Source organism: Artibeus jamaicensis, unplaced genomic scaffold (genome assembly GCF_021234435.1).
Source record: "Artibeus jamaicensis isolate MK-2021 breed Jamaican fruit bat unplaced genomic scaffold, CSHL_Jam_final scaffold_1019, whole genome shotgun sequence".
Taxonomy (NCBI): domain Eukaryota; kingdom Metazoa; phylum Chordata; class Mammalia; order Chiroptera; family Phyllostomidae; genus Artibeus; species Artibeus jamaicensis.
This window is the reverse complement of record NW_026522025.1, coordinates 5,676,439-5,687,607: the sequence shown is the minus strand read 5'-3', so window position 1 is coordinate 5,687,607 and position 11,169 is coordinate 5,676,439. Positions and strand designations below refer to the sequence as shown.

General features: G+C 46.7%; 1 long non-coding RNA gene across 1 annotated transcript in view; it reads right to left on the bottom strand.

The window, feature by feature from the left end:
• Window positions 1-488: 488 nt before the first annotated feature.
• Window positions 489-11,169, bottom strand: part of LOC119060979 (uncharacterized) — a 63,962-nt gene continuing 53,281 nt past the window's right edge. The window contains exons 2-3 of the long non-coding RNA XR_008389743.1: window positions 5,768-5,939; window positions 489-866 (exon numbers count right to left, since the gene is read on the bottom strand). This is a non-coding gene — a long non-coding RNA (uncharacterized LOC119060979). The remainder of the gene's footprint in view (window positions 867-5,767; window positions 5,940-11,169) is intronic.

Genomic DNA, 11,169 nt, shown 5'->3' with positions numbered 1-11,169 from the left:
CCTGTGAGACCTCCCGGCCCCTCTGGAATAGCCTCCCGCAGCAGCTGTGTGCTCTGGGGGCCGCAGCCACACTCGGAGGCTTAGATGAGCTCTGCTGCACAGGAGCGCCAGTTCCCAGGGAGGCACCGGCCACCGCCACCACCCTGAGTGCCTGGGAGTCTGCTGGTGTGTAAAACACTGGCGCACTGCTGCTCACTGGCGTCCTCCAGGCCCCACACCCGCTCCTGCAGGAGGGGTTGTGCTTGCCCCCTCGTCAGATGAAGAATTTGAGACACAGAGGAACAGAGCAATTTACACAAAAGTCGCCAGCCAGGGCCTAGCTGGCCCAGCCTGTCCTTCTCTTCAGCACTCTACCATTTATTGACTTAGAACAGAAAAACTTGTCAATTTGCTTGAAAGACAGTAAATTTGAATTTACATAATTTTTTCTTCAATTTTTAGGAGAAAAAAATAGGAGTCGGTCTTTAATGCTTTGATTAAGTCTATTCTTTTATTATTCCTAGTTTACTAAAGTGAAAAAATGGAAAAGTTATCCAGTCCAAATTCTTCTGACTCTGAGGTCATTGTGCAATCCAGTGGGCCGAGGCAACGATAACGCCTCTGGAAATGGCCGTGGCCTTTAGCATCCATTGTGTATGTGCCAGGCACTAGCTGACACGTAAGATGGGTAACCTCATTTAACCCCCTCTTTCCAGATGAGAAAACTGCAGCAAAGAGGCAGCAAGGCCTTCCTTGAGGCCACTGACCCAGTAAGGGGTACAGCCAAGGTTCAAACCCCATCAGATCCCAAAACCAGTGCACAGGGAGGGCAACGTCCTGTTCAATTTACTATCTTCAATCTTGTTAACATCTTCTGGTGCCAACTCCTGTACAAGGGACAGGAAAAAATACCCATCCCTTGAGATTACTCCATACCTTTTTTATTTTACCTTAAACTTCTATCCCCTCCTACCCCTTCCTCCCTCTCTGCCGATGACCTTGTGTCTCTTGTCACTGAGAAAACAGATACACTCTGAAGACAACTCCCACACACTCACAGCCCTGCCCCTACCCACTGCCCTGCATCCACGCCTGCGTGCTCTGCCATCCTTCCTGTCACAACAGGGGGTCTGTCCTGTGCTACTGAAGCCAACCTCCCCAGGGGTAGCTTAGGCCCACTCTGTCTCACTTCCCTTGGAAACTGATGGCATAATTGTCTCCCTTGTCTCCTACACTATCAAATTTCCCCTTCATCTTTCCCACCAGCATGTGAATACCTGGAGAATGTGTTTGCAAGATGCTCACTCACATGGCTGTTGACTGGGGCCTCAGTTCCTCGTCAAATAGACCTCCTCCTTTTTTAGCTCCTTAAGTATCCTCACAACATGGCAGCTGGCTTGCCCCAGGGCAAGCAACCCAACACCAAGCGCAGGGAAGAATCTATGATGCCTTGCATGACCGAATTTTGGAAGTCACACGGGACAGGGGAATCAGGCTGCACCGACTGGAGGGGGAAATGTCCCTCCACAAGGAATTTGTGAATCTATTTTAAAACCACCAAAACTACCACCAGAAATGCCTGTAATGCCTCGCAGGCAGTCTTGGGGGAGGGCACATCATATCAGGTGAAATGTCCTGCCTCAATTCAAGCTTCTGTGTTCCGGATTTAATGTACTCAGCACTGCAGAGTATACTTAGCTTCTGAATGCAGGTAGATGGATGCTGCCTTGTAAGTATTCGGGCCAGGAGCAGCCGTCCCGATCATTGAACTGACCACCTCACTTTACAGAAGGGAGAATGGAGGCACACAGAGAAGCTGCAGCTTTCTCAGGACTCCCCAGAAAGTCAGTGATTGCCCAACTCCCGGGCAGAAGTTTTCCCAGTATTCCATACAGCTCTGTCTGTCATGGGGCCTTTTCCAAAATCAGGTTGAGATATGCTAAGAAGAAAATAAGCTCTAAAGAGGATTATTTCAGGGAAGATGGAAACAAATCTAATTTAAGGGCTTCTCAGGAACTGCTAAAACCCAAAGATGAGCTGCCCTCCTTCCAGGGCACGGCCAAGGGCACAGCTGGCCAGGATGGGAGGCAATGGGAATGAGCTCCCAGCTGCTGCACAACCGCGTCACGGTAGCCCAGGCAGCAACTTGCTGTGTGTTGATTGAGAACCTTGACACAAAAACTCTGCTATGGGGATGTTTTTCTCAGAAACTTGGAAACACAGGGATCAGCTCAATTCAAGAATATAAAGAGAGTTTAAAAAATCAGACCAAGGTAGCTGAGAGAATATTTTACATTGTTTTCCAGGTTGATTATTATGTACTTTATATGTTTATGCATCATTATGCTCCATGATAAGTTGACATTATTTATACATTTATGCGTCTTTGTGCTTTATAACAATGTGACATAATAGCACTTTGTAGTTTTTAATTGCATGGGTCGTGTTGGAGATTTTTACCTCCCGGATCCTATCTAATGTTTCCAAGAGCTCTAGAATAGCAATAGCATTCTTGCCATTGCGCTACAAAGTGGTGGTGGAGGAGCTCGCTGCACAGGAGTCGGGCTGCCTCGGTCCGAATCCTGCCTCTACCTCGTCCTGTGACTTTGGGGAGACGGCTCCACCTCCCTATGCTTCAATGTCCTTGTCGATAAAATAAGAACAGTCTTACTTAGTTCCTGCCTCGTGAACTTGTTAGGAATGATGAACGAATTGACATTGGGACAGCATGACCGGCCCTGGTGCCCCGTGAGAACTGGTGCCCTGTGACTCTTAATGTTGCCAGATGGTAAATGTCACACGTTAGCTCTTTAGGGCCAGGGGCTCCAGTTAAGTGCCTGGCCCAAGATCACACAGTAATCTGACCGACTTCCCAGACTCAAGAAGTTGGATTAGAAGATCTCTGAGGTCCCACTCAAATAATTATGTGCCTCAAAAGTTTGGGAATAAACTGTAAACGGACGTACAGAGTCAGTCACATTTTGACTCCATCAAGTTCACAAAGACCAAGATGGGGAGAGGACAGTTGAATCCTCACAACACTGGGAGATGGGTACTGTTCTTCTCCCTATTCTACAGATGAGGAAGGTGAGGCACTCAGAGGCCACCAGGTGACACTACAAGAGAGCAGCAGAGCCAGGTTCAGACCTGGGCACTCCAGCTGCAGAGTCTGCTGGGTTTAACCACCTCCCTGCATCCTGACAGACAGCTTTCCTGCAGTGACTTTGATTGAAATGTTGCTGTGATGAAATGCTGGATGAAAATCTATCGGCAGCAATGTACTGAATTCTTCATTAAGATACTGGGCCATCTGCATTCACTTACCAGTCTGGATCGGTGCAGCCTGTGTTCTATATTCTGTGTGCCAAGCACTGGGCTGGGAGACGCAGGCATTAAAGAACCTGAACAGCCACGTTATACATTTTTTTCATGCACTGAATGTAGGGCTGCCTGCTCTTCCCTGAATCTGCGATGTTCACTCCTGCTTTTGTGCCTTTGCCATGTTCTTGTTTCTGCCTACAATGGGCTCCACCCACACCTCCATTTGGATAAAGCCTATTCTTCCAGATGTTCTGCTCTCATCACCTCCTCTCTGAAGCCCTCTCTGATTTCCCCAGGCAGAGTGGCTCTCTCCTTTCTGAACCCTTAGACTTTACACTTTCCAAAGCTGTAGCACTCGTCAGCATGTACACAGCTCCCCAAGGTAACACAAGTCCTGTCTCTTCATAGCCTTTCTATAATGAGTGCCCGAGGGCAGGAATTGGATTTTACTTAGTTGTGAACCTGCTCTGCACAGGGTAGGATTGGCTCATGGAAAAGGCTTGATGTGCATAAATTGCCTGATAAAATAAAGAAAAGACCCTTCCCCCACCCCCAGAGTTTCTGTGATGTGACAGTTTTCTCCAGAATGGGTGGTTTTCAAGCCAGAAGGTGACTCTTCCACCCCTGCCATGGCAAACAGCTCTGTGAGAGTTTGGCTTCCTGGAATTTTTCCTATTTTTTTCCTTTAAATTGCATCCCAAATGTTTCCTATTTGTTTGACACCTCATAATTCCCTTCCTTCTTTCTCGTCTAATGGCTGCAGGCTGTTTCCACTTTATCCCTGCTCCTCAGAAAGTTCTGACTCGAATTGACGTCCTCTCATCAACCGGGCCCTGCGGGCGGCAAGTTCTGGTTTGGGGCATTTTCCTGAAATGGCAGCATGGACAAAATCATGGGCTTTGAGCTTTGTTGTTCATTTCCTGGGTGTTCTTATTACCTCACTTTGCTAAACCTCACTTTCCTCATCTGTAAAATGGGATTGCCCACCCCTTCCTCTGTGGGATGTTGTGAGGATTCAACAAGTTGTAAATGTGTGGAGTATTAGCACATATTAGTCACTCAGAAAAGTGATCCAGAACTTTTCCCATGCAGACAAGAGTTGCTTTTTACTGTAATGCAATGTTACCCATAAAACAGGGAGAAGAATACACACTGTCTGCAGTGACGAGAAGTAAATATGTAGAAGCTACTCAGTTATTACTGGAGTGCATCCCCATCCAGCCCTCCCCCTTGACATCATGTGGTTAAGCAGAAGCCCACAATGTAGATCACATTTCCCTGAGGCCCAATCACATTGCCCCGCACCTACTGTTACTGACACAGAAGCATAAGGATGTATAATTGCCATGGGAACAAGCAGGGGGGAAGTGTGATGAACTCTGCTTGGGTGGGGGGTGAGGGCAGGGCAAGCTTCAAGCGGCTGAGACCAACAGGGAGAGAAAGTGGAGGGAACGAATAAAGCATGACTCCCTCCTTAGACCTCCAGTCTAAAAGAGGAAGCAATCATAAGAAAAGGGACTCAGGACTCTCCACTTACCAGAAGGAATTACATATAGGACAGCAGAGAGGGCTTTGAGGCAGAAACCCAGGTTAAGTCCTGGCCACACCATTACTAGCTGGTCAACCGTAGGCAAATGTCTGGAACCCTTTCTTCCTCTGTAAAGTGAGTTGGATAATCCACTTTCTAGAACATCAGAGTTTTGCATAAAGATCACACAAGGTCACTAGTGATGTGGACACACAGTTCAAACAACAGCATGGTGTTCCATTGGCAAGGAAATTTTTCATCATCTTGTAGCCTGTTTTCAATCATCAAGCCTCTGGGTCCCCTGCCAGCCCACTTTGCCAAGAATCCCTCCAGATACCATCTCAAATGCTTTGTCCAAATCACACACTCTAGGAGGCTTTGGTAAGAAGACTAGAGACTACAAAAAGCTCACATGCTCATCTGGGAGACTTTGACCCTTAGTCACCTTTGCTGTTCCCTGCAGAAGAACGATCATGTAAGGACGGAGGGGAGAAGAGTCACAGAAGAATTAGAAAGGGACACGGTTGTCATTCTCTGTGCGCCTCTGCCATAAAGGCTAACCAGTTTTACTTTTTAAATTGGATATGAGTTCTTGACAGGTGGGGTCGTGAGTAAGTGAAATTGTATTTGAATATCCACGTATGTTGCATGCAGAACCCTGGACCCACGCCTAGGCAATTCTTTCATGCGCTGCCATCCAAGAGGAGGTCTCATTTGAAAACCAGCAACTGATATTCCTTCCCACCCACTGTAAACAGAACCCTGATCCAGGAATTCACTCTGGTGCCCTGCTGGTGGGCATTAGCCAGTGTGGAACAATTCATCACAACTGATGATCACAGTGTCAGAAGGAAATTTTCTTCTGTCCCCAAGCCCTCATAATAAGAGTAGGCACTCAATAAATGAAACCAATAATTATGTGCTCCACACTTTACATACCTTTCTCTGATTCTCATAACAATTCTGCAAAGTAGCTATCTTTGTCCCCATTTTACAGATGAGAATGTTGGTAAAGTTACTATTGAAGTGACCCTCCACAGCAACAGTGACAGATTGCAGACTGGGACTGAGGTCTGTCATCACAACTCAGCAAGTATTTCTTCAGTGTCCACTACGGAAAAAAAAAAAAAAACACTTTACTATGCATTGGGGATACGATGATGAACAAAATAGGTTTTATTATTGCTCTGGTGGAGCTCACAGCTTGGAAGTGAAAACAGATTACTCACACTTACAATCACTTCTTAGCCATATAGGGGAAATAGATGTTTCCAAGGTAACATACAGCCTGGGGGTTTAACCTGGAGTGAGTGAGAGGAGATAGGATGGTCAGAGTGAATCTTCCCAGAGGAAGTTATATATAAACTGAGTCTTCAAGGATGAGTAAGAATAAGCAAAGAGGTGGGGATGTTTGGAGGACAGAGCCTTCCGGGCAGAGGAGGCAGAGAGGGGAATGTTTAAGGCAAAGGAGAGAGTAACAGGAAAACCTGGATGATGGGCAGCTGGCAGGGGTGTGCAGGAGCTCAGACTTTCTCCTGAGGACACTGAGGGGCCTCTGAAGGTTTTGCGCAGGGACAGATATACACAGATTTGTGTCCCCTGCCTTTACTACCCCTCCCCCATCCATCCTCCTGGCTGCTGCCTGAACAGACATGCGCCAATACATTGCAGGGTGGTCGGTGGTCCAGAACAGGGCTGCTGGTGAGTGGGATGCAGCAGAGATGGAGAACAGAGTATGAACCGAGGGGGCTAACTCTGAAGCCCCTGAAATGCCCCAGCTCATGTCAATGTGGGTGCTGGATCAGGGGTATTATGAAAATGAAGAATGAAAATAAAGAGAAGGGACCTGAGGGACTCATAAGTGAGGGTGTTGGTTTGAATTATGTTGTTGCCAATGTGTTCATATTTCCTTCCTTGTTTCTTCTTTTTCTTCCCCTTCAACCATACACATGAAGATATAAACTAAAGTGTTCTCTTTTAAAAGTTTATATGGGATCATAACCCTGTTTTATACATGGGAAAAGGCTGACTCCCAGTGGGTTTTCTGCATTTTCATATTGCCATAATTCAAACAATGTGATGAATCAACTTGCTGTAATTTCTGAAGCTGGGCTCGGAGAGGCTGAAGTTTATGGGGACTTTATGGAGCTGTTCCCTGGGGCTGGGTGGCAGCCCTTGGGGGAAAATGGTATTTTCTGGCTGGACAGAGGAGGGCACAACATTTATGGAGTGTTCCCAGTGTCCCAGGTCATTGACCCCTCAGGAAAGCAACGTAAATGTTGTTTCACATGTAAAGAAAGCTGAGGGGTTACGTGACTGGGCCGTGGACACCCAGCTGCTGAGGGGCGGAACCTGGCTGGCTCCAAAGTCAGCATTCTTTCCCTGACAGCACATGCCTCCCAGGAGCCAGTGACACATCCCAGTGGACCTGGCTGTGAGAGGGAGGAGCCTTGAGGGATGTTTTCCCTGTCTCTTCAGCTTTTCCAGATTTTTGTTCAACCTGAGCAGGCCCCTCGCTGTGCTCTGACCATCCCTGCTCAGGTACAAAAGGGGGCTGCCTTCATTAAAATGAGTCTTTCCCTTCTGACCCCAAAACCTTCCCAAGCTGACACAGAGCTTCTGGCTTCTAGTCTTCGGTCAAGGTCCAGGGCTCATTCCCCATGGCTCACTTCAGAGAGATCATTCAGCCAATGAACAACGGAATTTTGTGTCCCATCTAAGAATCTCTCACAAATCTGAGCAGATAAAAGGGAAAATTCAGACCCGAGACTCAAAGTGGCTTAGGGATTGCTCTGCTGCCTGTGGAGTAAGTCAGCATTACTCTCCCATTTTACACATGAGAAAACTGAGACGTGCAACATGGGAGTAAATTGCCCAAGATATTTACTGACAGAGTCAGGCGGTGAGCCTAGGTCTCAAATATAAAAATAGGCAGCATGCTCTTCAGCAGCAGCAGGTGTTCAAAACGTGTTTGTTTGCTTGCTTCCAGCTCTCCACTTGACCTTTGTCCCTCGCTTGGGAAAGGGGACATCCATTGGCATTTCCCAGAGTGGAAGCAGCTGCTCCCTGTCTGTCTGTGCCTGCATCCCTAAGCTGCACCATAAGTGGACCCTTTAAGGAATTAACAAGCTCACATATGGTGCAGGGTAGACTGGGAGCCTGGACTAAGGAGTCATAAAAGATTTTTAAGAGGACTTTATAGGAGCAAGCCCTCCAGCAGGGCAAGCAGTGAGGTAAAAGGTGGGGGTTGAGAACTGAGCAGCCCTAGGAGGTGCGAAGTCAGCTCTGGTGGAGAGAGAGTTGCTCTGAAAAATCAAATCCCCCACTGGAGAGCACTGAGCCCAAAGCCAGGCTGGGCCTGAAGACAGAAGCTCTGACTCTCTTTCACCATGAGACCGAGGGCCGGTTCCTCCCTTCTGAAGCCTATCTGTGCACTAAAGAATCGGCATGTACAAAAGTGCTCTAAAAAAGAAAACAAGAAAGGGGACGAGGTGGGGGAAAAGGATGGAAAGATTGGTTCAGGCAGCTAAGGTCCACTGTGGGCCATCACACCCTCACTTCACCCTGGGCCCTGTGATCAGGCTACAAATATGCATCTTCGTGCCCCCAAACCAGCCGCGCACATGCGTAGTTGTACATTGGTTTTCCCTGCTAAAAGGAATGTTCTTTTCTCTCCTCTCCCTGGAAAGGTCATCATCCATTATTCTGTTCTCAAGTCCCATCACCTCCTCCATGAAGTCTTCCCTGACTCCCTCTCACCCTCAGACACAGGCACTCACACCTCTGAGTTTTTACAGCATTGTATAAACCCCAAGGACAGCATTTGTCATGTATTTTTATTGTAATAGAATGAGTTGTTTAAAGCTGCTATTTAAGAAACCCTTATTTTGGGGGCCAGACATAGTTTTACAGTTGTTTCACAAGTTATATCATTTAAGTTTAATTCCAATGCCATAAATTACATATTATTTTCATAACTTTAAAAATGAGGAAACTAAGTCCCATGAGGTTGGGGATCTTCCTATTGTGCGACCTTGGGCAGGAGACAGTGCCTGTATTGGGAGCAGGCTCGGACCCCGCCATACTTCCAGACTGCTTACCTTGAACAAAGAAGTAAGACTAGGTGATGACTGAAATAATGAATGAATGTGACCATTGAGTGGAGAGGGCTTAAGTGAGAAACAGCCTTAAACAAGCATCTTATTTTGCTGCGACCATCTCAGAACACCTCCTCTCAAGGACGAAAGCGAGCCTTAAGCATCACGTAATTTAACCAAAGGGAAATGAAGTCCCCACCCCCTGGGCAGGCAAGGGGCTGGCCCAGGTCACAGAGCTGCTTCTGGCACCTGCCCAACAGCATTTCCCAACTTTCGTTGGGCAACCTTTTCCAAAATCTCCTTTCCAGAGCTCCACATCGGTGACGGGTCTGTTTTTCTTCCCGGCAACAAAAGCCTTTCTGTGCTTGTCCTTAGAGACACAGCAAGCACCAAACTTCTCTATTTCTTGGTTGCATTCTCCCAATTAAGCAAAGAAGCCAAGCGAAGACTCCTTGAGTCAAACTAATTGCATCTTAGCAGGCTCTGTGCTGCCAGCTTTAGCCCAGAGTCAGATTTTATAGGCCACTTAGCCCCACACCCGGGGTTTATGGTGGAAACCCTGACAAAGCTGCACTGATAAGGCAGCAGAGAACCCAGGAGACAAGAAAACCTAGTAATTTTCCAGAGTCAAACCCAGCCTCCACTCCAAGGGCCCCTTACCAGCCAGAACTCTGAAATGTCAGCCAAGAAGACCCTGGCAGGGACCTGTTGGTTTCCACCTCAGTGCACTCAGGATATTCAGTATGACACTTTGCAGGGATTTTTAATGACCAGTTTCTCCTTTAACATCACCTGGAACAAAATTAGTGTTCCCATTCTTTGGATTGCCCAATCATTCATTCATTTGTTCATTCATTCATCAGATTCTCAACAACTATGCCAGGCTTGTGCTGGGCCCTAAAGAGAAGTATTGCATGGGTGGTTAATTTTAACTCTGTTCTGTTAGGATGCAGTTTGTGCACTGCACAACTATAGGGGGTGCCATTCAGGCTGATTGGGTTGCCCACAGCACTTTGCCCTTACCTCTAACAGAAACTGCCTTGAGTGCCTATGGTCTTCTAAGCCATTGCTTCCTAAGCAAGGGCGATTTTTGGTATTTGGCAATGTCTGGAGACATTTTTGATGGTCCCAGCTGGGAAGAGTGCTATTGCCATTTAGTGAGTAGAGGCCAAAAATGCTGCTAAACATTCCACAGTGCATAGGAAAGTTCTCCATGACATAGAATTATGAGGCCCAAAATGTCAACAGCAGATCTGGCTTCATGGGCAAGCAACCTGTACAATCAACAGGACCCAACTCTGTGGAGGGTCCCAGATTTGGCTTAATGCTTTGCTGTTGCCATATTGAGATTCTTAGCAACTTTTTAAACAAAGGGTTCTCTATTTTCATTTTGCACTTGGCCATACGAATTATGCAGCTGATCATGGTCAATGTGTGGATGCTGAGAAACGCTTTTCTAGACTCTGAAATAGGGACATAGAAATAAAGATCTCATTCCTGCCCACAAGGATCCATAACCCAGCAGGAGAGGGGATTGTGTGCCTTCTTGTCTGCGTGCCTGAGAGGGGAAAGCCAGAGAAGGGAGAAGCTGGCCTGGCTTGAAGGGGCAGGAAAGGCAAAGTGTTACTTCTGCTAATGTTTGAGGAATGAGTAGAAAATAACCACATGGATGGGGGAAGAAGGGATAAGAGAGAAAGAGGCCAAATAAAGAAACAGGATGTTTGAAGATGCCAGGATCTGAGAAAGCAGGGGTTGTGTCAGGGGCTCTAGGCAGAAAATGTGAGACCAAAGTACAAAATGTGATGTGGTGAAGAGGTAGGGGATGAAACTGGAAATCTAGAAGGATCCAGGTCTCATTCATATTAAGGAGCTCTTGAAAGATTTTACATAAGGTAGTGACATTAGATTCAATTTTAGAAATGCACTCAGAGGTGGTGTGGCAAATGGGTTGGAGGGATGAGACACTGAACAGGGAGACCAGTTAAGGGGCAGGCATAGTGAAAAAGCTGAGAAAGAAATAAGCCACATAAAGGAGGGCAGTAGCAATACAGCAGGGGGTAAAGATAAACTCAAGACTTGATCAGGCAGTATAGAGTTTGACGATCACTGAATGGATACCACATGTAGGATGCTTATGTTTATTACCTTTTTACTGTCTCTTTTCATCCAGACAACAGGGGATGTCATATTTTTCTGATTTTAAAATTGGGGAATTTAAGGCTAGAGATTAAAATAAATTGACCA